Raw genomic sequence first — 25,885 nt, 5'->3', positions numbered from 1 at the left:
CTGCTTGCTGAGACAGCAACCAAGCATACAGAAGGCAAAATAACACCAAATGCTGGGAAATAACACATCGCCACATCTTTTCTTGAAGAGGAAGCCCACCTTCCTCAAAGGCTGGTAAGAGGACAGCAAGTGATTAGGGGAGGTCTGCAACAAAGTGACAGACCTTTGCCCGAACAGGGACTTGCACCCTGGGCCCTCAGATTAAAAGTCTGATGCTCTACCGACTGAGCTATCCGGGCTCTTACCAAGGAACAGGCACCTCGGGGATTTAACAGCACTTTCTCCATAAAGTGTTCCTGCTTTGTCAGCTTAAAATTTGTGGCATCAAATGATGAAGGCCACAATTTGTAAAGGGGCAAGAGAGATGGGCTGCTCCTGGCAAGCTAGGAACACTGACATTGAAAGAGTGTTCTTTTTTTCATGGCCGGTTGCTAACTCTAAGGTGGTTTGGACAAGCAAGTAATTGGTGCACAATGAGTAGGTTTCTGTTTCACTATGCTAAGAGAGAGCAAATCCGACATTTCAAAACACTAATATGCAAGATTCTCCACAAAATAGAATGCAGCAACTCTTGAGCTGCACACTGTGAAGGCCTTGGAGTTATCGGGGATGCCAAAGCCATTGCTCCGATTGCCTGAATAGAATGGCCAAAATCACAGATGATCTGGGCCTTTTGAAACGGTGCTCACTTCAGGCTTGAACAGATATGTGGGTTTCCAAAAATACGTGCTGCATATTAAGTTAAAGAAAAAAGCAGCTCGAACTCAGCTCCTGTCGCAAACAGACAAAGTGACGAGGTTCCACGTAGTCGGGAGGGTTCGAACCTGCGCGGGGAGACCCCAATGGATTTCGAGTCCATCGCCTTAACCTCTCGGCCACGACTACTCCTGCCTGTGGGTCACATGCTATTTTTTTTTATGGATGTGAGCAACAGAGAACAACGGGGCCAACCATCAATGCCAATGTGAGCAGCAGAGGATGCACTCGGCTAAAGTACTGTGATGGCAAAAAGGAGTTCAATGACAAGGAACAGGCACCTCGGGGATTTAACAGCACTTTCTCCATAAAGTGTTCCTGCTTTGTCAGCTTAAAATTTGTGGCATCAAATGATGAAGACCACAATTTGTAAAGGGGCAAGAGAGATGGGCTGCTCCTGGCAAGCTAGGAACACTGACATTGAAAGAGTGTTCTTTTTTTCATTGCCGGTTGCTAACTCCAAGGTGGTTTGGACAAACAAGTAATTGGTACACAATGAGTAGGTTTCTGTTTCACTATGCTAAGAGAGAGCAAATCCGACATTTCAAAACACTAATATGCAAGATTCTCCACAAAATAGAATGCAGCAACTCTTGAGCTGCACACTGTGAAGGCCTTGGAGTTATCGGGGATGCCAAAGCCATTGCTCCGATTGCCTGAATAGAATGGCCAAATTCACAGATGATCTGAGCCTTTTGAAACGGTGCTCATTTCAAGCTTGAAAAGAGATGTGGGTTGCCCATTTTAAGTGCTGCATATGAAGTAAGAGAAAAATCCAGATTGTACACAGCTTCTGGATGTCACAATTCCTGTCGCAACCAGACAAAGTGACAAGGATCAACGTAGTCGGCAGGGTTCGAACCTGCGCGGGGAGACCCCAATGGATTTCAAGTCCATCGCCTTAACCTCTCGGCCACGACTACTCCTGCCTGTGGGTCACATGCTATTTTTTTTCTGGATGTGAGCAACAGAGGACACTGGGGCCAACCATCAATGCAAATGCGAGCAGCAGAGGATGCACTCGGCTAAAATACTGTGATGGCAAAAAGGAGTTCAACGACGTCTTCACCTACACGAAAAGAGTGTCGTGATCCGGATTTGGACTGGGGATGCTGCGGGCACAACACAAAGTACTAAACAACTTAACAGAGAAAGCAATCCACTCACTCAGGCCTGCACACGACCGCTTAGAAGTGACTGAACATACATAGTCGACAGCAAGCTTCAGCTCGTTTCTCTAAAGTCCCCCACCACTGCTTGCTGAGACAGCAACCAAGCATTACAGAAGGCAAAACAGCACCAAATGCTGGGAAATAACACATCGCCACATCTTTTCTTGAAGAGGAAGCCAACCTTCCTCAAAGGCTGGTAAGAGGACAGCAAGTGATTAGGGGAGGTCTGCAACAAAGTGACAGACCTTCGCCCGAACAGGGACTTGAACCCTGGACCCTCAGATTAAAAGTCTGATGCTCTACCGACTGAGCTATCCGGGCTCTTACCAAGGAACAGGCACCTCGGGGATTTAACAGCACTTTCTCCATAAAGTGTTCCTGCTTTGTCAGCTTAAAATTTGTGGCATCAAATGATGAAGACCACAATTTGTAAAGGGGCAAGAGAGATGGGCTGCTCCTGGCAAGCTAGGAACACTGACATTGAAAGAGTGTTCTTTTTTTCATGGCCGGTTGCTAACTCTAAGGTGGTTTGGACAAACAAGTAATTGGTACACAATGAGTAGGTTTCTGTTTCACTATGCTAAGAGAGAGCAAATCCGACATTTCAAAACACTAATATGCAAGATTCTCCACAAATTAGAATGCAGCAACTCTTGAGCTACACACTGTGAAGGCCTTGGAGTTATCGGGGATGCCAAAGCCATTGCTCCGATTGCCTGAACAGAATGGCCAAAATCACCGTTGATCTGAGCCTTTTGAAACGGTGCTCATTTCAAGCTTGAAAAGAGATGTGGGTTGCCCATTTTAAGTGCTGCATATGAAGCAAGAGAAAAATCCAGATTGTACACAGCTTCTGGATGTCACAATTCCTGTCGCAACCAGACAAAGTGACGAGGATCAACGTAGTCAGCAGGGTTCGAACCTGCGCGGGGAGACCCCAATGGATTTCAAGTCCATCGCCTTAATCTCTCGGCCACGACTACTCCTGCCTGTGGGTAACATGCTATTTTTTTTCTGGATGTGAGCAACAGAGGACACTGGGGCCAACCATCAATGCAAATGCGAGCAGCAGAGGATGCACTCGGCTAAAATACTGTGATGGCAAAAAGGAGTTCAACGACGTCTTCACCTACATGAAAAGAGTGTCGTGATCCGGATTTGGACTGGGGATGCTGCGGGCACAACACAAAGTACTAAACAACTTAACAGAGAAAGCAATCCACTCACTCAGGCCAGCACACGACCGCTTAGAAGTGACTGAACATACATAGTCGACAGCAAGCTTCAGCTCGTTTCTCTAAAGTCCCCCACCACTGCTTGCTGAGACAGCAACCAAGCATTAGAGAAGGCAAAACAACACCAAATGCTGGGAAATAACACATCGCCACATCTTTTCTTGAAGAGGAAGCCCACCTTCCTCAAATTATAATGCTTAATATTTAGGATCATCTGTAGCCACATTCCGCGTGACAGGCGGAGATACTGTCCACTATACTAACGAGGACTGGTGGTTACAGTCGTGTCCCTGAGCGGTACGGCACTGTACACTAAAAAAAATGCTGGGTTGTTTCTGTAAACAAATTGTTGGGTTGATTGTGCTGGGTCAAAATGCTGGGTTGTTTGGGGCACTGTAAACACATTATTGGGTTGCTCATGCTGGGTAAAATGAGTTGTAAGGGGGTAATTCACAAATAAACAGCTGGTTGGGTTATTTTGACCCAGCAACCGGTTTATTCTTTGCGGAACTTTCTGGATTCTTCACTTCTGACTCGAGGAGGACTTCACTCGGAGGTCGGAGCAGGCAGTGTTTTATGGTAAGTTAATATGTTTACCAATATTTTTAACATTAATAATTTCACTGTTCAGCACACTGTTAGACCTTACCAGGTTTTTTTACAGTAAAATACTGGCAACACTGTTGCCAGTTATTTACTGTAAAAATGCACTAAAACTCGAGTTAACTAATTTCACTTGCAGAAACCGACTGCCTAATTTCACTTGCAGAATTCACTTCACTTAACTAATTTCACTTGCAGAAACCGACTGCAAAATTTATAATGCATTAACAATGTGAGCAAAGTATTATTGTGAACTTATTTAATTAGAAACCACAAAAATAACTTTTGTAAATAAAGAAATTTCCACCGGATCAGCAACTACACAGTCAGTGCCTTTTAAATAAAGCAACATGCAGCGTACCATCAATGTTTGTAGATCTTCTCCTGGACTGAAGCACAGGCTCTACTCCTCAGCACAATGGTGACCCAAAAAACAAGATTTTACAGTAAACTACTGGCAACAGTGTTGCCAGTATAAACCTGTTTTATAACTTACAGTTTATTGCTGTTAAAATACATTTTGTGGGTGTGTCTTTTTATCTTTCACTGTTAACCCTTTCAACCCCACAGGAAAATCCACACTACAAAGAGTAAAAGTAACATTGACAGTGTTGCAGTGAGATAATTAAGAGAATATGTAAGTGATTGTTGAGCATTAGTGATGAACACCTGCTGTTAACAAGCAGAATCACTGAAGGAAAGAGCAACACAAGAACTACAACTGACTTCCAGCCATTACACATTATTACACTTATTATTAACCATTATGGCTTTATTTCTGTCATACATGTACGTTACCATTATAGAGATCAGTGTTTGCTTTAGTTGGTATGCTGATGCTATAACATGAGTTTTTATTTTGCTGCTTGAGCTGTGCTTTTGCAAGTCACACTTGTGCACACGCACAGTTTATGAATATTGCCATATTCATATTGCCTGTTCATTCATTAAAGGAATCATTCTCACTCATTCAGAGTTTAATTACTCTCCAAAAGTGTTACTTTACCACCACCGTGAAACCACAGAAATAAATTACAATGACTCTTTTTTTAACACATCATTCATAAACCAAAAAAACAGAGCTACACTGTCTTGTAGAAACACAGAGATATCAAAATTTAGCACATTAATCTCAACAATGGTGGCAATATTTTTTTTTATTCATGCAGCAGTGCATGCTGGGAGTTTTATACTATCCTGGAAGCGATTTTTTTTTGCAGGGTGGTAGGGGAAGACTCGTTAATATTCATTGGGGAACTAATCCCTGATTGGCTCACCGTGACGCATTTCTAATGAGATGTGATAGAGAAAATGGACATCGTCTCCTTCGTGACAACAGACACTTTCACGAAGGTAAGGCATACCTGTCAACATTTGGTTATCCAAATCCGGAAGATTTGTGCGGAGACCGCTCACGAACTTCGCAAACTTCTGTATCTTTGTGGGGACACCGTCTTGATCTGCCACGTCAATCTCAGTGACGTGTGACAGCGAACCAATTGCGGATTAGTTCCCCAATGAATATTAATGAGTCTTCCCCTACCACCCTACAAAAAAAAAATTTGCATCCTGGAACCCAGCATGCACTACTGCATTAAACTTTTGATTGTTACCATTGTTGAGATTCATATTATATTTCTTGATGTCTGTGTGTGTCTGAGTCAGACATGATTTTTTTTTTGCATTACGTGATTACAATATTCTTTAGAAGACATGATTAACCGAAATATTGATTTCATGTTGTAGATTCACAGATTTATTTTATACCCATAAATTAACGTAAGTTTCGTATTAAATACCAATACATTCAAAGAATATATACAGGAAAGATCTAAAAATCAGATGTGTCCACAATGACTCACATCATCTCAAAAGCCAATAACACCAAATCAATTTTCTCTTAACTTTTTCTTGCTACAACTAATGTGTTTTATAAACTCACTGTTACAGCAGTCAGAGAGAGATGAATGTAAGAACTTCAGGGACAAGAGACCAACTAAAGCAAATACTGATCTCCATTATGGTGACAACAAACTTTATTATTTTTACTTTATTATCTGTTAATTCTCCACAAGAACTTTTGTACATGTATGAAATAAATAATCGTAAACTGGTTTGTAAACTGGTTTCACACTCAGTGTTGCTGGAGGTCAGTTGTAGTTTTTGTGTTTCTCTTTTCTGTTCTTGTTTCTCTGTCCTTCAGTGATTCTGCTTATCAGGTGTTCATCAGTGTCTCAATTCACTCACTTCTTTTCATTCAAGTGGACTATATTAGTGAACTAATGTAGGGAATAGTGAATGAGGGTATAGGGTGTGATTAGGAACACAGCCTCTGAGTGTCAACTTTGAGAGCTGTTAATTCACAGTATATTCCTGTAGGCTAGTTTTGTTTTCTACAGTATATTACTGTTTTAATGGAAAATGGTATGATAGTGTCAAAATTTGGCCTTTTGCCAGTATTTTACTGTAAAAAAACTGGTAAGGTCTAACAGTGCATACAGTCTTTGATATGGAAGTGGGAGGGGTAGGCTATAACGTATTTATTCTGTAAAACATTAGTAACAGCTAGCCGGTTAGATTTTTTGACAAAATGCCACATTGTAAACCAGCTATATCAGCAGCCTTAATGAAATATGTAGTTTAAATTGTAATTTCATCACGTAAATATCGTATTTATTGTGGACGTTTAGTAATTAAAAGTGAGAAAAGCGTTTTGAATGAACCCGTGCACGCGCAGTAGCCTATGTTTATGTCCCTATAGGGCTCGTACGTAAAAACTGCGGGAAAAAAGTCTAGTCTGTGTGGAAATAAAGTCTGCTGGCACATTTAAGAAATTCTCGTCAGAAGAAGCGACGGGGGTAAGTTCCAGCACAGTCTGCGTGTTTCTTCTGTAATGTCTATGTCGGAACCAGGATCGTTTTTACCCAAAAAAATCAAATAATAACTGTACACAGCAAAATCCCCAGAGTTAAATTAACTCTGCTCAGAGAACATTTGGTCCCTCTCTACAGAGAGTTAAAATAACTCTGAATCAGAGTTAAAGTTAATGAGATACTTAAGTGATTAATTAAGTGATGATTGGGCATTAATGATGAACACCTGCTGTCAACAAGCAGAATCACTGAAGGAAAGAGAAACAACAAGAACAGAAAAAAAGATAAACACAAGAACTACAACTGACTTCTAGCCACAGCCTTAGATGAAATCAAATGTAGACAAAATACATTAAATCTCTCTAGTTCTCAGCAGAGGAGGATTAAACAACTCCACAAACAGAATTACCAGCTTCACTTATTACTAACCAGACTGACTTTATTTCTGTTAAGTCTACAGAAGGTCTTAATGAGAATTAACAGAAGTTTAGATGTTGATGATTTATTGAAAATGTTTGATCACCATTATGGCGATGAGTGTTTCCTTTAGTTGGTCAGATTTGACTCTTAGCTTTTATTCTGAGTTTGTGGTTTTTGTAACAGGTTTTACCATAACACGTAATTTGTTACAAAGAAAGCCAAAAACAATGATGATCAGATGATATAGTTTTCAACAACAAAAAATAGAATAATGCACTTATCTCATCACAGTCCACAAGTGGTTATATGATGTTAATACATTATATTCACTAACAATACTCTCTTGCCACAGATCGGACATTCTGATTTTTGACTTTTAAAAAACATTATGGGGATTTTTATTTCCAAGACACAGACATCAAGAATCAGCATATGAATCTCAACAATGGTAACATGCTTCATGCCGCAATGCATGCTGGGAGCCATACGTTTTATATTATTGTGGCTCCCAGCATGCATTGCGGCATGAAGCATGTTACCATTGTTGAGATTCATATGCTGAATCTTGATGTCTGTGTCTTGAAAAAAAAAATCCCCATAATATATTTTAAAAATAAAAAATCAGAATGTCCGATCAGACCGTTGCCATTGTTCCAGGCCACGTCATCGAGACCGAGTCTTTGCTGGACGCTGGTGATCTTTGTTTCATAGTTTTATTTTGTTTTTCATGTTAAATACACGAAGCAGTGTATCAAATTAATGGAAAAGAATCGTTCTTATTGACTTTTAAAGGTGCATTGTGTAATACTGTATTTAGGAGGATCTGTTAACAGAAATGCAATATCATATACATAACTATGTTTTCAGTGGTGTATAAAGACCTTACTTAATGAACCGTTATGTTTTTTACCTTAGAATGAGTATACATTGTATAATTGTAATAATTGTTTACAAAAAAATACTAAAGATGTATTAAAAATGTAAAAAAATTAAATAAATGATTGAAATCACATATACAGTGGCCTCTCTGGTTTATTGTATTACAGAGACAATCATTATTTTACATTAGTACGGTAATATAAAAAATATTTGTTACTAATTTTAATTAGGCAATGATACAGGAAATAACCCAGCACATGAGTAAGACTTAACCCAGCAAGATGGTCAATTTCACCCACTGGTTGGGTCAAATGAATGACCCAACAATATGGGTTAAATGGAAAAACCCAGCACTTGGGTCAAACCAACCCAGCGCGTGTTCTGTCCTATAGTGACCCAGCGGCGTGGTTAAGGTTGGGTTATTTTTTAACCCTGCATTTTTTAGAGTGTATGCTCAACCGTTGAGAAGTCACTTAATACTGGACATGCGGTCATCTGGTGATGGGGCAGATTCTTATTACATTTGCTCCTTCCTCTAATGGAAATGGCTGTATTATTGATTTATCAAAAAAGACAAAAATCTGGGTGGGAGGAGCATGCACCAGACATTACCCTTGCTGAGCATGGTGGCATGTGTGTGGTACCACATTGTCCCAACGTCTCATGGTTACAGCTCGAGTTTCTCTTCATTCACGCATAAATCTTTCGCCTTTTACTAAAGATTTCCGTGGAGGGGAACATTTGCGAGTTACTGGTATTTTTGGATGCTCTGCTCACAGCAGAGCTACATGCGTTTGTTCAAAAACAGAGGACTTTTTGCGGCTTGCTCTGCGGAACCGCAGCAGGTTGGGCCTGCGTTCGAGAGTGGCCCAACGAATCGGCCGTTTTGTCCATGTCTGGAGCTGGGTGGTCGTCAAACCATCACCACTTTCCCAGTTCACAACTTCAAATCTTGGGTCAGCAGCATGAATGTAGCTCTTATCTGTTGTTTGTGGAATTTACACAGATTGTCACACTGCTTGCAGGAAAGATTACGGGATGGAGCCATCTTCGAAAAAGCACATGTGACACATTATGAGGTTTCTGTAGTGTAGTGGTCATCACGTTCGCCTAACACGCGAAAGGTCCCCAGTTCGAAACTGGGCGGAAACTGTGGGTGGTTTTTGCTAAAATTTCTTATGTGGTTTTCTGTTGAGCAGGTCAGTACACTTGCAGGGCGATTTGCGGTGTTTACTCTTTAGAAAAGGACTAAAATAAAACAAATGACCATTGAGGTTTCCTGTAGAGTGATAAAAAATGTTTCGTCTGCCACCAAAAATAGCAGCTTTTTGCCATTTTAAGAACACTGGGCAGTCTATCGTTTCAGTCGCTTTTGAACAAGCGTACGCTAGAAGAGGTCGGACTGTTTATCAAAACAAGTTTCTGTAGTGTAGTGGTTATCACGTTCGCTTTACACGCGAAAGGTCCTCAGTTCGGAACTGGGCGGAAACAAGTGATGGTGTTTTTAATATACATGCTGAAATTCGCTACAAAGTCCTTGGACTTTTGAAATAGGTGAAGGCCATCGTACCAAGGAGCTGTAGGCAGACTGCCATTCCGAATGAGCTCTTATCTGTTGTTTGTGGAATTTACACAGATTGTCACACTGCTTGCAGGAAAGATTACGGGATGGAGCCATCTTTGAAAAAGCACATGTGATACATAATGAGGTTTCTGTAGTGTAGTGGTCATCACGTTCGCCTAACACGCGAAATGTCCTCAGTTCGAAACCGAACAGAAACAGCAGTTGGGTTTTGACAGAAAATTTAAACTGTTTGCCACAATAGGAGGTTTCAGCTCACTTTTCCTTTATACACTTTTTAATAAGCGTGCACCAGAAGATTTCTGTCTGCACCCAGAAGACATGTTTCTGTAGTGTAGTGGTTATCACGTTCGCCTCACACGCGAAAGGTCCCCAGTTCGAAACTGGGCGGAAACTGTGGGTGGTTTTTGCTAAAATTTCTTATGTGGTTGTCTGTTGAGCAGGTCAGTACACTTGCAGGGCGATTTGCGGTGTAAACTCTTTAGAAAAGGACTAAAATAAAACAAATGACCATTGAGGTTTCCTGTAGAGTGATAAAAAATGTTTCGTCTGCCACCAAAAATAGCAGCTTTTTGCCATTTTAAGAACACTGGGCAGTCTATCGTTTCAGTCGCTTTTGAACAAGCGTACGCTAGAAGAGGTCGGACTGTTTATCAAAACAAGTTTCCGTAGTGTAGTGGTTATCACGTTCGCTTTACACGCGAAAGGTGCTCAGTTCGGTACTGGGCGGAAACAAGTGAGGGTGTTTTTAATATACATGCAGAAATTCGCTACAAAGTCCTTGGACTTTTGAAATAGGTGCAGGCCATCGTACCAAGGAGCTGTAGGCAGACTGCCATTCCGAATGAGCTCTTATCTGTTGTTTGTGGAATTTACACAGATTGTCACACTGCTTGCAGGAAAGATTACGGGATGGAGCCATCTTCGAAAAAGCATATGTGACACATTATGAGGTTTCTGTAGTGTAATAAAAAATGTTTCGTCAGCCACCAAAAATAGCAGATTTTTGCCATTTTAAGAACACTGAGCAGTCTATCGTTTCAGTCGCTTTTGAACAAGCGTACGCTAGAAGAGGTCGGACTGTTTTTCAAAACAAGTTTCCGTAGTGTAGTGGTTATCACATTCGCAATACACGTGAAAGATCCTCAGTTCGAAACAAGTGAGGGTGCTTTTAATATACATGCTGAAATTTGCTACAAAGTCCTTGGACTTTTGAAATAGGTGAAGGCCATCGTACCAAGGAGCTGTAGGCAGACTGCCATTCCGAATGAGCTCTTATCTGTTGTTTGTGGAATTTACACAGATTGTCACACTGCTTGCAGGAAAGATTATGGGATGGAGCCATCTTCGAAAAAGCACATTTGACACATCATGAGGTTTCTGTGGTGTAGTGGTCATCATGTTCGCCTAACACCTGCGGGCCAGTCGCGTGTAGGTGTAGAGCGCTGCGAGCCATTAGGAACGCGGGAAATTCCAGAGAGGCGGGCCAGAAAAAATACACGAAATTAGAGGTTCAAGTCCCATCTCGAAGACAAACACCATAAAGTGTATCTAAATTCATGTTAAGTATGATTTACATATAATAAACTAACTTTCTGCACAAAATAGAATAAACTTGTGAGATTTGTTCTTGTGTAGGATGTACAAAATGTGCAATTATCTTAATAAACATTTACATTATAATAGGGTATACTTTTCTTTAATATAGAAAATATTTGAATGTGAATAATTGTAAAGAACATTTTGATAGTATTTTAGACCTTTTTTTTTTAGAGATATTCACATTATATGTGTTTAACTATGTAAAGAAATCCAATATATATATGAAATATAACCAGTAAACACCAAATAGTAAGTTTCTGGTTTTATTTATGGCACAATAATATACATATTATTATGTAAAACTGAAAAAGGTAATGTATTAAATACTTATAGATTAAACAACAATAACATTAATAATAATAATAAAATATAAAGCTGTGGAGAACACAGGGATTTTTTAAATTAAATAATTATGTACAGTGTTTAATAATAACAGTTATTAACATTTAGTGTTTACACATCTGAGCAAGGTAAAATAATGCAAGTCAATAAAATTAACTTTAAAAACACACTAAAGTACAATGCAAACAAGGACAAAACGGTTTGATTTTAATGAACAATGGAAATAAATTAAATATTTAAAATATATATATATATACAGTATATTAAAAGTGCAATAACATGTATATACATATATGCATAACATTGTGCAAGGAATGTCTTTTTGCTATAAACAGTATTTGAGGTCTGGACATGTCATTTGCCAGTGAAGTAATTTTTTCTTTTCATCAATCCACCTCTGCTTCTCAGTCTCATAGAATGGAGACTGCTGAAAGTCTCTCCATGAAATTTCTCCACTCATTCCCTGAGCCTGATAAAGGGAAAACACTTTAGCAGGACAGTAAATGTATTTGCCTGCCACTCCAGGGAAACCAGTGTGAATATGAGGACTGTTGGGTCCTTGTTTCAGTGGCAGGTGGCAGAATCTGCACAGACGACCAGTAGGATGCTCCACTACTGACTTCCTCTTGCTTCTCTCCTCAATCACCCTCTTATTTTCTGCCCCTCTCTGCTTAGAGGACTCCAGTTCTCTCTGAAAAAAAGGAGTCTCTGCAAAGTCTTCAAAAGGCATTCTGGGGTTGGTCAGGCCCTCTGCTGAATATGTGTCAAAAACTTTCTTGGAGCAGTAGAAGTATTTAACATCACCACCTTGATAAAAGAAATGTATTGAGGTGCCATCACCCATGTATCGAGACTTAGGCTGACCACAGGCTAAACAGGATCTAGTGTGCTTTTTTTGCAGCATATGCTGTTGTTGTTGCTGCTGAACTGCCTGCTGCTTCTCTATGATGTCCTTCACCATCTTCTCAAGCGCTGCCTGGTCCAGAGAGACAGCCTCAGGAACACTCTTTGCGGCTGGATTGACTGGGGCAGGTGGCAGTACTGTCACTGACCGGGGTTCGATTCCCCGACGGGGAGGCTTCTTCTTTATCACGGCCAGACACCTTGTATGAGCTCAAGCTCTGCCGTGGAAACTGCTGATAAAGCCAACCTGCCGTTCAAGACTCACCTGAGGGTGGTTAGCTAATTCCATTTGAAAGATTTTACTTTCAAGAAAGCGTTTGCAATGGATTTGTAAAAGGTTGTTTTATGCATGTTTGGCCTGAGTTTTTGTGGCATTTCAACTGTTGCATTTTCAGTCTGACCAGCAGGGGTGGCCTTCCGAGTGTGTCGAAACAGTTATTCAATTTGCAAAGCAATCAGTTGAAAGCTTTGAAAGGCTTTGTATCTCCCACCACTACCCTTTTGTGATTGGTAAACCTTACAATCATGCTGCTGACCCAAGATTTGAAGTTGTGAACTGGGAAAGTGGTGATGGTTTGACGACCACCCAGCTCCAGACATGGACAAAACGGCCGATTCGTTGGGCCACTCTCGAACGCTGGCCCAACCTGCTGCGGTTCTGCAGAGCAAGCCACAAAAAGTCCTCTGTTTTTGAACAAATGCATGCAGCTCTGCTGTGAGCAGAGCATCCAAAAATACCAGAAACTCGCAAATGTTCCCCTCCACGGAAATCTTTAGTAAAAGGCGAAAGATTTATGCGTGAATGAAGAGAAACTCGAGCTGTAACCATGAGACGTTGGGACAATGTGCTACCACACACATGCCACCATGCTCAGCAAGGGTAATGTCTGGTGCATGCTCCTCCCACCCAGATTTTTGTCTTTTTTGTTAAAACAATAATACAGCCATTTCCATTAGAGGAAGGAGCAAATGTAATAAGAATCTGCCCCATCACCAGATGACCGCATGTCCAGTATTAAGTGACTTCTCAACGGTTGAGCATACAGTGCCGTACCGCTCAGGGACACGGCTGTAACTACCAGTCCTCGTTAGTATAGTGGACAGTATCTCCGCCTGTCACGCGGAAGACCGGGGTTCGATTCCCCGACGGGGAGGTTCTTCTTTATCACGGCCAGACACCTTGTATGAGCTCAAGCTCTGCCGTGGAAACTGCTGATAAAGCCAACCTGCCGTTCAAGACTCACCTGAGGGTGGTTAGCTAATTCCATTTGAAAGATTTTACTTTCAAGAAAGCGTTTGCAATGGATTTGTAAAAGGTTGTTTTATGCATGTTTGGCCTGAGTTTTTGTGGCATTTCAACTGTTGCATTTTCAGTCTGACCAGCAGGGGTGGCCTTCCGAATGCGTCGAAACAGTTAATCAATTTGCAAAGCAATCAGTTGAAAGATTTGAAAGGCTTTGTATCTCCCACCACAACCCTTTTGTGATTGGTAAACCTTACAATCATGCTGCTGACCCAAGATTTGAAGTTGTGAACTGGGAAAGTGGTGATGGTTTGACGACCACCCAGCTCCAGACATGGACAAAACGGCCGATTCGTTGGGCCACTCTCGAACGCTGGCCCAACCTGCTGCGGTTCTGCAGAGCAAGCCACAAAAAGACAAAGTCCTCTGTTTTTGAACAAATGCATGCAGCTCTGCTGTGAGCAGAGCATCCAAAAATACCAGTAACTCGCAAATGTTCCCCTCCACGGAAATCTTTAGTAAAAGGCGAAAGATTTATGCGTGAATGAAGAGAAACTCGAGCTGTAACCATGAGACGTTGGGACAATGTGCTACCACACACATGCCACCATGCTCAGCAAGGGTAATGTCTGGTGCATGCTCCTCCCATACCACCCAGATTTTTGTCTTTTTTGTTAAAACAATAATACAGCCATTTCCATTAGAGGAAGGAGCAAATGTAATAAGAATCTGCCCCATCACCAGATGACCGCATGTCCAGTATTAAGTGACTTCTCAACGGTTGAGCATACAGTGCCGTACCGCTCAGGGACACGGCTGTAACCACCAGTCCTCGTTAGTATAGTGGACAGTATCTCCGCCTGTCACGCGGAAGACCGGGGTTCGATTCCCCGGCGGGGAGGCTTCTTCTTTATCACGGCCAGACACCTTGTATGAGCTCAAGCTCTGCCGTGGAAACTGCTGATAAAGCCAACCTGCCGTTCAAGACTCACCTGAGGGTGGTTAGCTAATTCCATTTGAAAGATTTTACTTTCAAGAAAGCGTTTGCAATGGATTTGTAAAAGGTTGTTTTATGCATGTTTGGCCTGAGTTTTTGTGGCATTTCAACTGTTGCATTTTCAGTCTGACCAGCAGGGGTGGCCTTCCGAATGCGTCGAAACAGTTAATCAATTTGCAAAGCAATCAGTTGAAAGCTTTGAAAGGCTTTGTATCTCCCACCACTACCCTTTTGTGATTGGTAAACCTTACAATCATGCTGCTGACCCAAGATTTGAAGTTGTGAACTGGGAAAGTGGTGACCCAGATAGCAACATTGTTTCGACCCAGATCCGGCCCACATCTGGCACTTGTGGGATGCGGATCTGGCCCACATGCAGCGTGGAATGACGGCCCTTGGGTGGCCCACTCCTGTTTGCCAGATCTGGGCCACAAGCAGGCCATAGCAATGCCACATGTCAGCCAAGAGCAAAGAAATAAACCAGAACTGGACTTTATCTGAGCCACAAAATCTGTGTATATTAAATATGGAGTCATCTCAAGCCTGTTAACAAGCAGAATCACTGAAGGAAAGAAGAGAATAGAAAAAGAGACGAGCAGAAACACAAGAACTACAACTGACTTCAGACACAGTCTTAGATGAAATCAACTGAAGAGAAAAGAAGACATTACATCTGAAGATCTCAGCAGAGGAGGAATAAACAACTCCACAAACAGCATTACCAGCTTCACTTATTACTAACCAGACTGACTTTATTTCTGTCAGACTTCTACAGAAGTTTTTATTGAGAATTAACAGAGGTTTAACTCTGTTTCATTTGAAGTCACCATAGCAGTGATTAGTGTTTCCATTAGTTGGGCTCTTAACTCTTAATATATGTTTTGTATTTTTTTGGTTTTTGTGACAGTGTGTTTAGTCAAACACATTTGCAGCAGCAAAGAAAGCTAAAGTGAAATGAGATCAGGTTATAATGGTTACCTGTTGATGGTATAATCATCATGAATTAACTTGATTCACTGATGTCTTTGGAATCTAACAATTGTGTTGATCCATTAATACACAGCATAATCCCCAGTTTTAAATTAACACTGCTCAGTGTTTATATGAGTCCACACTCAGAGAGTGTTAAATTAACACTGAAGCAGTGCTAAAGTTAATGAGATAATTAAGTGATTAATGGAAGGATAATTGAACATTATCGAAGACACCTGATGTTAACAAGCGGAATCACTGAAGGAGAAAATCGTAATTGGTATGTTACCATTGTGGAGATCAGTGTTTGCTTTAGTTGGGCTGTTGACCCTTTAAGCTATTAACTCTAGATTTTGTTTGGCTGCTGTACATGAGTTATAACAGCCAGATGAACAAAGAGAAAAGGTGATATGATGGTGTTGGTTGTGTTTGAACATTATCATTATTTCACAATCATTTGACCTGAATCACTGAACACATATAGAGCCCAGTTACTGAGTTACATTTACTTTATTGATTATAGCAGCACTATCCTTGAAAAGCATAATATTTGTAGCTTTTACAATGTAATCCAAATAATTTCTCAAAACTTAATCTCATACAAAACTTTTTTTTCTTTTTTTTTTACACAGACATCAAGAATCAGCCTGTGAATCTCAACAATGGTGACAATTATAAAGCATTTTGCAGTGTATTCTAGATTTCACCAATCAAATCTCATTCATGGCTCCCATCATGCATTGCTGCATGAATAAATAATGAGCTTATGTTCAGAGGTGATCTGTTTGTCACCACTGTTGAGATTCATACGCTAATTCTTGATGTCTGTATGTGCCTACCTGAAATATTTTCTAGAAGGTTTTTTTTTTTTTTTTTGTAATTGATTTGATCATTTGGACTTAATTGAAAAGGCTAAAAAAATGCATACTCTACAAGGACAGTGCTGTTATAATCCATAAGGTAAATTTAACTCTGAAATTATGCTCCCAATGAGTTAAGTGATTCAGGCCAACTATTGATTATGTTAAAACACAACCAACACCATCATATCATCTTTTCTCTTTGTTCATCTGGCAGGTACAGCAGCCAAACAAAATCTAAAGTTAATGAATTAAGGGTCAACAGCCCAACTTAAGCAAACACTGATCTCCATAATGGTAACATACCAATTACGATTTTCTCCTTCAGTGATTCTGCGTTAACATCAGGTGTCTTCAATAATGCTCAATTATCACTCAATGAATCACTTAACGATCTCATTGACTTTAGCACTGCTTCAGTGTTCATTTAACACTCTCTGAGTGTGGACTCATATAAACACTGAGCAGAGTTAATTTAAAACTGGGATTATGCTGTGTATTAATAGATCAACACAATTGTTAGATTCCAAAGACATCAGTGAATCAAGTTAATTCTTGATGATTATAAAACCATCAACAGGTAACCATTATAACCGGATCTCATTTCACTTTAGCTTTCTTTGCTGCTGCAAATGTGTTTGACTAAACACAGTGTCACAGCAGCCAAAAAAAGACAAAATACATTTTAAGAGTTAAGAGGCCAACTAATGGAAACACTAATCACTGTTATGGTGACTTCAAATGAAACAGAGTTAAACCTCTGTTAATTCTCAATAAAAACTTCTGTAGAAGTCTGAAAGAAATAAAGTCAGTCTGGTTAGTAATAAGTGAAGCTGGTAATGCTGTTTGTGGAGTTGTTTATTCCTCCTCTGCTGAGATCTTCACAGATTTAATGTCTTCTTTTATCTTCAAGTGATTTCATCTAAGACTGTGTCTGAAGTCAGTTCTTGTTTTTCTGCTAGTCTCTTTTTCTGTTCTCTTCTTTCCTTCAGTGATTCTGCTTGTTAACAGGCTTATTAAGGCTGCAATTACTTAATATTTAATATACACAGATTTTGTGGCTCAGATAAGGTCCAGTTCTGGTTTATTTCTTTGCTCTTGGCTGACATGTGGCATTGCTATGGCCTACTTGTGGCCCAGATCTGGCAAACAGGAGTGGGCCACCCAAGGGCCGTCATTCCACGCTGCATGTGGGCCAGATCCGCATCCCACAAGTGCCAGATGTGGGCCGGATCTGGGCCGAAACAATGTTGCTATCTGGGGATGGTTTGACGACCACCCAGCTCCAGACATGGACAAAACGGCCGATTCGTTGGGCCACTCTCGAACGCTGGCCCAACCTGCTGCGGTTCTGCAGAGCAAGCCACAAAAAGTCCTCTGTTTTTGAAAAAATGCATGCAGCTCTGCTGTGAGCAGAGCATCCAAAAATACCAGTAACTCGCAAATGTTCCCCTCCACGGAAATCTTTAGTAAAAGGCGAAAGATTTATGCGTGAATGAAGAGAAACTCGAGCTGTAACCATGAGACGTTGGGACAATGTGCTACCACACACATGCCACCATGCTCAGCAAGGGTAATGTCTGGTGCATGCTCCTCCCACCCAGATTTTTGTCTTTTTTGTTAAAACAATAATACAGCCATTTCCATTAGAGGAAGGAGCAAATGTAATAAGAATCTGCCCCATCACCAGATGACCGCATGTCCAGTATTAAGTGACTTCTCAACGGTTGAGCATACAGTGCCGTACCGCTCAGGGACACGGCTGTAACCACCAGTCCTCGTTAGTATAGTGGACAGTATCTCTGCCTGTCACGCGGAAGACCGGGGTTCGATTCCCCGACGGGGAGGCTTCTTCTTTATCACGGCCAGACACCTTGCATGAGCTCAAGCTCTGCCGTGGAAACTGCTGATAAAGCCAACCTGCCGTTCAAGACTCACCTGAGGGTGGTTAGCTAATTCCATTTGAAAGATTTTACTTTCAAGAAAGCGTTTGCAATGGATTTGTAAAAGGTTGTTTTATGCATGTTTGGCCTGAGTTTTTGTGGCATTTCAACTGTTGCATTTTCAGTCTGACCAGCAGGGTTGGCCTTCCGAATGCGTCGAAACAGTTAATCAATTTGCAAAGCAATCAGTTGAAAGCTTTGAAAGGCTTTGTATCTCCCACCACTACCCTTTTGTGATTGGTAAACCTTACAATCATGCTGCTGACCCAAGATTTGAAGTTGTGAACTGGGAAAGTGGTGATGGTTTGACGACCACCCAGCTCCAGACATGGACAAAACGGCCGATTCGTTGGGCCACTCTCGAACGCTGGCCCAACCTGCTGCGGTTCTGCAGAGCAAGCCACAAAAAGTCCTCTGTTTTTGAACAAATGCATGCAGCTCTGCTGTGAGCAGAGCATCCAAAAATACCAGTAACTTGCAAATGTTCCCCTCCACGGAAATCTTTAGTAAAAGGCGAAAGATTTATGCGTGAATGAAGAGAAACTCGAGCTGTAACCATGAGACGTTGGGACAATGTGCTACCACACACATGCCACCATGCTCAGCAAGGGTAATGTCTGGTGCATGCTCCTCCCATACCACCCAGATTTTTGTCTTTTTTGTTAAAACAATAATACAGCCATTTCCATTAGAGGAAGGAGCAAATGTAATAAGAATCTGCCCCATCACCAGATGACCGCATGTCCAGTATTAAGTGACTTCTCAACGGTTGAGCATACAGTGCCGTACCGCTCAGGGACACGGCTGTAACCACCAGTCCTCGTTAGTATAGTGGACAGTATCTCCGCCTGTCACGCGGAAGACCGGGGTTCGATTCCCCGGCGGGGAGGCTTCTTCTTTATCACGGCCAGACACCTTGTATGAGCTCAAGCTCTGCCGTGGAAACTGCTGATAAAGCCAACCTGCCGTTCAAGACTCACCTGAGGGTGGTTAGCTAATTCCATTTGAAAGATTTTACTTTCAAGAAAGCGTTTGCAATGGATTTGTAAAAGGTTGTTTTATGCATGTTTGGCCTGAGTTTTTGTGGCATTTCAACTGTTGCATTTTCAGTCTGACCAGCAGGGGTGGCCTTCCGAATGCGTCGAAACAGTTAATCAATTTGCAAAGCAATCAGTTGAAAGCTTTGAAAGGCTTTGTATCTCCCACCACTACCCTTTTGTGATTGGTAAACCTTACAATCATGCTGCTGACCCAAGATTTGAAGTTGTGAACTGGGAAAGTGGTGATGGTTTGACGACCACCCAGCTCCAGACATGGACAAAACGGCCGATTCGTTGGGCCACTCTCGAACGCTGGCCCAACCTGCTGCGGTTCTGCAGAGCAAGCCACAAAAAGTCCTCTGTTTTTGAACAAATGCATGCAGCTCTGCTGTGAACAGAGCATCCAAAAATACCAGTAACTTGCAAATGTTCCCCTCCACGGAAATCTTTAGTAAAAGGCGAAAGATTTATGCGTGAATGAAGAGAAACTCGAGCTGTAACCATGAGACGTTGGGACAATGTGCTACCACACACATGCCACCATGCTCAGCAAGGGTAATGTCTGGTGCATGCTCCTCCCACCCAGATTTTTGTCTTTTTTGTTAAAACAATAATACAGCCATTTCCATTAGAGGAAGGAGCAAATGTAATAAGAATCTGCCCCATCACCAGATGACCGCATGTCCAGTATTAAGTGACTTCTCAACGGTTGAGCATACAGTGCCGTACCGCTCAGGGACACGGCTGTAACCACCAGTCCTCGTTAGTATAGTGGACAGTATCTCCGCCTGTCACGCGGAAGACCGGGGTTCGATTCCCCGACGGGGAGGCTTCTTCTTTATCACGGCCAGACACCTTGTATGAGCTCAAGCTCTGCCGTGGAAACTGCTGATAAAGCCAACCTGCCGTTCAAGACTCACCTGAGGGTGGTTAGCTAATTCCATTTGAAAGATTTTACTTTCAAGAAAGCGTTTGCAATGGATTTGTAAAAGGTTGTTTTATGCATGTTTGGCCTGAGTTTTTGTGGCATTTCAACTGTTGCATTTTCAGTCTGACCAGCAGGGTTGGCCTTCCGAATGCGTCGAAACAGTTAATCAATTTGCAAAGCAATCAGTTGAAAGCTTTGAAAGGCTTTGTATCTCCCACCACTACCCTTTTGTGATTGGTAAACCTTACAATCATGCTGCTGACCCAAGATTTGAAGTTGTGAACTGGGAAAGTGGTGATGGTTTGACGACCACCCAGCTCCAGACATGGACAAAACGGCCGATTCGTTGGGCCACTCTCGAACGCTGGCCCAACCTGCTGCGGTTCTGCAGAGCAAGCCACAAAAAGTCCTCTGTTTTTGAACAAATGCATGCAGCTCTGCTGTGAGCAGAGCATCCAAAAATACCAGTAACTTGCAAATGTTCCCCTCCACGGAAATCTTTAGTAAAAGGCGAAAGATTTATGCGTGAATGAAGAGAAACTCGAGCTGTAACCATGAGACGTTGGGACAATGTGCTACCACACACATGCCACCATGCTCAGCAAGGGTAATGTCTGGTGCATGCTCCTCCCATACCACCCAGATTTTTGTCTTTTTTGTTAAAACAATAATACAGCCATTTCCATTAGAGGAAGGAGCAAATGTAATAAGAATCTGCCCCATCACCAGATGACCGCATGTCCAGTATTAAGTGACTTCTCAACGGTTGAGCATACAGTGCCGTACCGCTCAGGGACACGGCTGTAACCACCAGTCCTCGTTAGTATAGTGGACAGTATCTCCGCCTGTCACGCGGAAGACCGGGGTTCGATTCCCCGACGGGGAGGCTTCTTCTTTATCACGGCCAGACACCTTGTATGAGCTCAAGCTCTGCCGTGGAAACTGCTGATAAAGCCAACCTGCCGTTCAAGACTCACCTGAGGGTGGTTAGCTAATTCCATTTGAAAGATTTTACTTTCAAGAAAGCGTTTGCAATGGATTTGTAAAAGGTTGTTTTATGCATGTTTGGCCTGAGTTTTTGTGGCATTTCAACTGTTGCATTTTCAGTCTGACCAGCAGGGGTGGCCTTCCGAGTGTGTCGAAACAGTTATTCAATTTGCAAAGCAATCAGTTGAAAGCTTTGAAAGGCTTTGTATCTCCCACCACTACCCTTTTGTGATTGGTAAACCTTACAATCATGCTGCTGACCCAAGATTTGAAGTTGTGAACTGGGAAAGTGGTGATGGTTTGACGACCACCCAGCTCCAGACATGGACAAAACGGCCGATTCGTCGGGCCACTCTCGAAGGCTGGCCCAACCTGCTGCGGTTCTGCAGAGCAAGCCACAAAAAGTCCTCTGTTTTTGAACAAATGCATGCAGCTCTGCTGTGAGCAGAGCATCCAAAAATACCAGAAACTCGCAAATGTTCCCCTCCACGGAAATCTTTAGTAAAAGGCGAAAGATTTATGCGTGAATGAAGAGAAACTCGAGCTGTAACCATGAGACGTTGGGACAATGTGCTACCACACACATGCCACCATGCTCAGCAAGGGTAATGTCTGGTGCATGCTCCTCCCACCCAGATTTTTGTCTTTTTTGTTAAAACAATAATACAGCCATTTCCATTAGAGGAAGGAGCAAATGTAATAAGAATCTGCCCCATCACCAGATGACCGCATGTCCAGTATTAAGTGACTTCTCAACGGTTGAGCATACAGTGCCGTACCGCTCAGGGACACGTCTGTAACCACCAGTCCTCGTTAGTATAGTGGACAGTATCTCCGCCTGTCACGCGGAAGACCGGGGTTCGATTCCCCGACGGGGAGGCTTCTTCTTTATCACGGCCAGACACCTTGTATGAGCTCAAGCTCTGCCGTGGAAACTGCTGATAAAGCCAACCTGCCGTTCAAGACTCACCTGAGGGTGGTTAGCTAATTCCATTTGAAAGATTTTACTTTCAAGAAAGCATTTGCAATGGATTTGTAAAAGGTTGTTTTATGCATGTTTGGCCTGAGTTTTTGTGGCATTTCAACTGTTGCATTTTCAGTCTGACCAGCAGGGGTGGCCTTCCGAGTGTGTCGAAACAGTTATTCAATTTTCAAAGCAATCAGTTGAAAGCTTTGAAAGGCTTTGTATCTCCCACCACTACCCTTTTGTGATTGGTAAACCTTACAATCATGCTGCTGACCCAAGATTTGAAGTTGTGAACTGGGAAAGTGGTGATGGTTTGACGACCACCCAGCTCCAGACATGGACAAAACGGCCGATTCGTCGGGCCACTCTCGAAGGCTGGCCCAACCTGCTGCGGTTCTGCAGAGCAAGCCACAAAAAGTCCTCTGTTTTTGAACAAATGCATGCAGCTCTGCTGTGAGCAGAGAATCCAAAAATACCAGAAACTCGCAAATGTTCCCCTCCACGGAAATCTTTTGTAAAAGGCGAAAGATTTATGCGTGAATGAAGAGAAACTCGAGCTGTAACCATGAGACGTTGGGACAATGTGCTACCACACACATGCCACCATGCTCAGCAAGGGTAATGTCTGGTGCATGCTCCTCCCACCCAGATTTTTGTCTTTTTTGTTAAAACAATAATACAGCCATTTCCATTAGAGGAAGGAGCAAATGTAATAAGAATCTGCCCCATCACCAGATGACCGCATGTCCAGTATTAAGTGACTTCTCAACGGTTGAGCATACAGTGCCGTACCGCTCAGGGACACGGCTGTAACCACCAGTCCTCGTTAGTATAGTGGACAGTATCTCCGCCTGTCACGCGGAAGACCGGGGTTCGATTCCCCGTCGGGGAGGCTTCTTCTTTATCACGGCCAGACACCTTGTATGAGCTCAAGCTCTGCCGTGGAAACTGCTGATAAAGCCAACCTGCCGTTCAAGACTCACCTGAGGGTGGTTAGCTAATTCCATTTGAAAGATTTTACTTTCAAGAAAGCGTTTGCAATGGATTTGTAAAAGGTTGTTTTATGCATGTTTGGCCTGAGTTTTTGTGGCATTTCAACTGTTGCATTTTCAGTCTGACCAGCAGGGGTGGCCTTCCGAGTGTGTCGAAACAGTTATTCAATTTGCAAAGCAATCAGTTGAAAGCTTTGAAAGGCTTTGTATCTCCCACCACTACCCTTTTGTGATTGGTAAACCTTACAATCATGCTGCTGACCCAAGATTTGAAGTTGTGAACTGGGAAAGTGGTGATGGTTTGACGACCACCCAGCTCCAGACATGGACAAAACGGCCGATTCGTTGGGCCACTCTCGAACGCTGGCCCAACCTGCTGCGGTTCCGCAGAGCAAGCCACAAAAAGTCCTCTGTTTTTGAACAAATGCATGCAGCTCTGCTGTGAGCAGAGCATCCAAAAATACCAGAAACTCGCAAATGTTCCCCTCCACGGAAATCTTTAGTAAAAGGCGAAAGATTTATGCGTGAATGAAGAGAAACTCGAGCTGTAACCATGAGACGTTGGGACAATGTGCTACCACACACATGCCACCATGCTCAGCAAGGGTAATGTCTGGTGCATGCTCCTCCCACCCAGATTTTTGTCTTTTTTGTTAAAACAATAATACAGCCATTTCCATTAGAGGAAGGAGCAAATGTAATAAGAATCTGCCCCATCACCAGATGACCGCATGTCCAGTATTAAGTGACTTCTCAACGGTTGAGCATACAGTGCCGTACCGCTCAGGGACACGGCTGTAACCACCAGTCCTCGTTAGTATAGTGGACAGTATCTCCGCCTGTCACGCGGAAGACCGGGGTTCGATTCCCCGACGGGGAGGCTTCTTCTTTATCACGGCCAGACACCTTGTATGAGCTCAAGCTCTGCCGTGGAAACTGCTGATAAAGCCAACCTGCCGTTCAAGACTCACCTGAGGGTGGTTAGCTAATTCCATTTGAAAGATTTTACTTTCAAGAAAGCGTTTGCAATGGATTTGTAAAAGGTTGTTTTATGCATGTTTGGCCTGAGTTTTTGTGGCATTTCAACTGTTGCATTTTCAGTCTGACCAGCAGGGGTGGCCTTCCGAGTGTGTCGAAACAGTTATTCAATTTGCAAAGCAATCAGTTGAAAGCTTTGAAAGGCTTTGTATCTCCCACCACTACCCTTTTGTGATTGGTAAACCTTACAATCATTCTGCTGACCCAAGATTTGAAGTTGTGAACTGGGAAAGTGGTGATGGTTTGACGACCACCCAGCTCCAGACATGGACAAAACGGCCGATTCGTTGGGCCACTCTCGAACGCTGGCCCAACCTGCTGCGGTTCTGCAGAGCAAGCCACAAAAAGTCCTCTGTTTTTGAACAAATGCATGCAGCTCTGCTGTGAGCAGAGCATCCAAAAATACCAGAAACTCGCAAATGTTCCCCTCCACGGAAATCTTTAGTAAAAGGCGAAAGATTTATGCGTGAATGAAGAGAAACTCGAGCTGTAACCATGAGACGTTGGGACAATGTGCTACCACACACATGCCACCATGCTCAGCAAGGGTAATGTCTGGTGCATGCTCCTCCCACCCAGATTTTTGTCTTTTTTGTTAAAACAATAATACAGCCATTTCCATTAGAGGAAGGAGCAAATGTAATAAGAATCTGCCCCATCACCAGATGACCGCATGTCCAGTATTAAGTGACTTCTCAACGGTTGAGCATACAGTGCCGTACCGCTCAGGGACACGGCTGTAACCACCAGTCCTCGTTAGTATAGTGGACAGTATCTCCGCCTGTCACGCGGAAGACCGGGGTTCGATTCCCCGACGGGGAGGCTTCTTCTTTATCACGGCCAGACACCTTGTATGAGCTCAAGCTCTGCCGTGGAAACTGCTGATAAAGCCAACCTGCCGTTCAAGACTCACCTGAGGGTGGTTAGCTAATTCCATTTGAAAGATTTTACTTTCAAGAAAGCGTTTGCAATGGATTTGTAAAAGGTTGTTTTATGCATGTTTGGCCTGAGTTTTTGTGGCATTTCAACTGTTGCATTTTCAGTCTGACCAGCAGGGTCGGCCTTCCGAGTGTGTCGAAACAGTTATTCAATTTGCAAAGCAATCAGTTGAAAGCTTTGAAAGGCTTTGTATCTCCCACCACTACCCTTTTGTGATTGGTAAACCTTACAATCATGCTGCTGACCCAAGATTTGAAGTTGTGAACTGGGAAAGTGGTGATGGTTTGACGACCACCCAGCTCCAGACATGGACAAAACGGCCGATTCGTTGGGCCACTCTCGAACGCTGGCCCAACCTGCTGCAGTTCTGCAGAGCAAGCCACAAAAAGTCCTCTGTTTTTGAACAAATGCATGCAGCTCTGCTGTGAGCAGAGCATCCAAAAATACCAGAAACTCGCAAATGTTCCCCTCCACGGAAATCTTTAGTAAAAGGCGAAAGATTTATGCGTGAATGAAGAGAAACTCGAGCTGTAACCATGAGACGTTGGGACAATGTGCTACCACACACATGCCACCATGCTCAGCAAGGGTAATGTCTGGTGCATGCTCCTC

The 25,885-nt window shown here is 42.6% G+C and overlaps 27 non-coding genes across 27 annotated transcripts; 12 read left to right on the top strand and 15 right to left on the bottom strand.

Annotated features, from left to right (window-relative positions):
- Positions 1-803: 803 nt before the first annotated feature.
- On the bottom strand, positions 804-885 carry trnas-cga (transfer RNA serine (anticodon CGA)). Its single transcript has one exon. It is a non-coding gene; the product is annotated as a tRNA-Ser (tRNA).
- A 712-nt stretch (positions 886-1,597) lies between these two features.
- Positions 1,598-1,679, bottom strand: trnas-uga (transfer RNA serine (anticodon UGA)). The gene has a single exon. It is a non-coding gene; the product is annotated as a tRNA-Ser (tRNA).
- Positions 1,680-2,176: 497 nt separating this feature from the next.
- On the bottom strand, positions 2,177-2,249 carry trnak-uuu (transfer RNA lysine (anticodon UUU)). The gene has a single exon. It is a non-coding gene; the product is annotated as a tRNA-Lys (tRNA).
- A 580-nt stretch (positions 2,250-2,829) lies between these two features.
- Positions 2,830-2,911, bottom strand: trnas-uga (transfer RNA serine (anticodon UGA)). The gene has a single exon. It is a non-coding gene; the product is annotated as a tRNA-Ser (tRNA).
- A 5,698-nt stretch (positions 2,912-8,609) lies between these two features.
- LOC130090098 (U5 spliceosomal RNA) lies at positions 8,610-8,724 on the top strand. Its single transcript, XR_008807689.1, has one exon. It is a non-coding gene; the product is annotated as a U5 spliceosomal RNA (small nuclear RNA).
- Positions 8,725-9,017: 293 nt separating this feature from the next.
- trnav-aac (transfer RNA valine (anticodon AAC)) lies at positions 9,018-9,090 on the top strand. Its single transcript has one exon. It is a non-coding gene; the product is annotated as a tRNA-Val (tRNA).
- Positions 9,091-9,356: 266 nt separating this feature from the next.
- Positions 9,357-9,429, top strand: trnav-uac (transfer RNA valine (anticodon UAC)). The gene has a single exon. It is a non-coding gene; the product is annotated as a tRNA-Val (tRNA).
- A 218-nt stretch (positions 9,430-9,647) lies between these two features.
- Positions 9,648-9,720, top strand: trnav-aac (transfer RNA valine (anticodon AAC)). The gene has a single exon. It is a non-coding gene; the product is annotated as a tRNA-Val (tRNA).
- Positions 9,721-9,843: 123 nt separating this feature from the next.
- On the top strand, positions 9,844-9,916 carry trnav-cac (transfer RNA valine (anticodon CAC)). Its single transcript has one exon. It is a non-coding gene; the product is annotated as a tRNA-Val (tRNA).
- Positions 9,917-10,182: 266 nt separating this feature from the next.
- Positions 10,183-10,255, top strand: trnav-uac (transfer RNA valine (anticodon UAC)). The gene has a single exon. It is a non-coding gene; the product is annotated as a tRNA-Val (tRNA).
- Positions 10,256-13,073: 2,818 nt separating this feature from the next.
- Positions 13,074-13,188, bottom strand: LOC130090086 (U5 spliceosomal RNA). The gene has a single exon (XR_008807678.1). It is a non-coding gene; the product is annotated as a U5 spliceosomal RNA (small nuclear RNA).
- Positions 13,189-13,449: 261 nt separating this feature from the next.
- Positions 13,450-13,521, top strand: trnad-guc (transfer RNA aspartic acid (anticodon GUC)). Its single transcript has one exon. It is a non-coding gene; the product is annotated as a tRNA-Asp (tRNA).
- A 537-nt stretch (positions 13,522-14,058) lies between these two features.
- On the bottom strand, positions 14,059-14,173 carry LOC130090097 (U5 spliceosomal RNA). Its single transcript, XR_008807688.1, has one exon. It is a non-coding gene; the product is annotated as a U5 spliceosomal RNA (small nuclear RNA).
- Positions 14,174-17,838: 3,665 nt separating this feature from the next.
- LOC130090096 (U5 spliceosomal RNA) lies at positions 17,839-17,953 on the bottom strand. The gene has a single exon (XR_008807687.1). It is a non-coding gene; the product is annotated as a U5 spliceosomal RNA (small nuclear RNA).
- An 865-nt stretch (positions 17,954-18,818) lies between these two features.
- LOC130090044 (U5 spliceosomal RNA) lies at positions 18,819-18,933 on the bottom strand. Its single transcript, XR_008807637.1, has one exon. It is a non-coding gene; the product is annotated as a U5 spliceosomal RNA (small nuclear RNA).
- An 870-nt stretch (positions 18,934-19,803) lies between these two features.
- Positions 19,804-19,918, bottom strand: LOC130090042 (U5 spliceosomal RNA). The gene has a single exon (XR_008807635.1). It is a non-coding gene; the product is annotated as a U5 spliceosomal RNA (small nuclear RNA).
- Positions 19,919-20,179: 261 nt separating this feature from the next.
- Positions 20,180-20,251, top strand: trnad-guc (transfer RNA aspartic acid (anticodon GUC)). The gene has a single exon. It is a non-coding gene; the product is annotated as a tRNA-Asp (tRNA).
- Positions 20,252-20,783: 532 nt separating this feature from the next.
- On the bottom strand, positions 20,784-20,898 carry LOC130090043 (U5 spliceosomal RNA). Its single transcript, XR_008807636.1, has one exon. It is a non-coding gene; the product is annotated as a U5 spliceosomal RNA (small nuclear RNA).
- A 266-nt stretch (positions 20,899-21,164) lies between these two features.
- On the top strand, positions 21,165-21,236 carry trnad-guc (transfer RNA aspartic acid (anticodon GUC)). Its single transcript has one exon. It is a non-coding gene; the product is annotated as a tRNA-Asp (tRNA).
- A 532-nt stretch (positions 21,237-21,768) lies between these two features.
- Positions 21,769-21,883, bottom strand: LOC130090085 (U5 spliceosomal RNA). Its single transcript, XR_008807677.1, has one exon. It is a non-coding gene; the product is annotated as a U5 spliceosomal RNA (small nuclear RNA).
- Positions 21,884-22,144: 261 nt separating this feature from the next.
- trnad-guc (transfer RNA aspartic acid (anticodon GUC)) lies at positions 22,145-22,216 on the top strand. Its single transcript has one exon. It is a non-coding gene; the product is annotated as a tRNA-Asp (tRNA).
- A 532-nt stretch (positions 22,217-22,748) lies between these two features.
- Positions 22,749-22,863, bottom strand: LOC130090047 (U5 spliceosomal RNA). The gene has a single exon (XR_008807640.1). It is a non-coding gene; the product is annotated as a U5 spliceosomal RNA (small nuclear RNA).
- An 865-nt stretch (positions 22,864-23,728) lies between these two features.
- Positions 23,729-23,843, bottom strand: LOC130090084 (U5 spliceosomal RNA). Its single transcript, XR_008807676.1, has one exon. It is a non-coding gene; the product is annotated as a U5 spliceosomal RNA (small nuclear RNA).
- Positions 23,844-24,104: 261 nt separating this feature from the next.
- Positions 24,105-24,176, top strand: trnad-guc (transfer RNA aspartic acid (anticodon GUC)). Its single transcript has one exon. It is a non-coding gene; the product is annotated as a tRNA-Asp (tRNA).
- A 532-nt stretch (positions 24,177-24,708) lies between these two features.
- On the bottom strand, positions 24,709-24,823 carry LOC130090082 (U5 spliceosomal RNA). The gene has a single exon (XR_008807674.1). It is a non-coding gene; the product is annotated as a U5 spliceosomal RNA (small nuclear RNA).
- A 261-nt stretch (positions 24,824-25,084) lies between these two features.
- trnad-guc (transfer RNA aspartic acid (anticodon GUC)) lies at positions 25,085-25,156 on the top strand. The gene has a single exon. It is a non-coding gene; the product is annotated as a tRNA-Asp (tRNA).
- Positions 25,157-25,688: 532 nt separating this feature from the next.
- LOC130090081 (U5 spliceosomal RNA) lies at positions 25,689-25,803 on the bottom strand. The gene has a single exon (XR_008807673.1). It is a non-coding gene; the product is annotated as a U5 spliceosomal RNA (small nuclear RNA).
- Between the last annotated feature and the right edge of the window lie 82 nt (positions 25,804-25,885).

Source organism: Rhinichthys klamathensis, unplaced genomic scaffold (genome assembly GCF_029890125.1).
Source record: "Rhinichthys klamathensis goyatoka isolate OS25496 unplaced genomic scaffold, OSU_Roscu_1.1 h1tg000141l_1, whole genome shotgun sequence".
NCBI classification, from domain to species: Eukaryota; Metazoa; Chordata; class Actinopteri; order Cypriniformes; family Leuciscidae; genus Rhinichthys; species Rhinichthys klamathensis.
The sequence above is the reverse complement of the archived record's forward strand: the minus strand, read 5'-3'. Positions and strand labels throughout refer to the sequence as shown.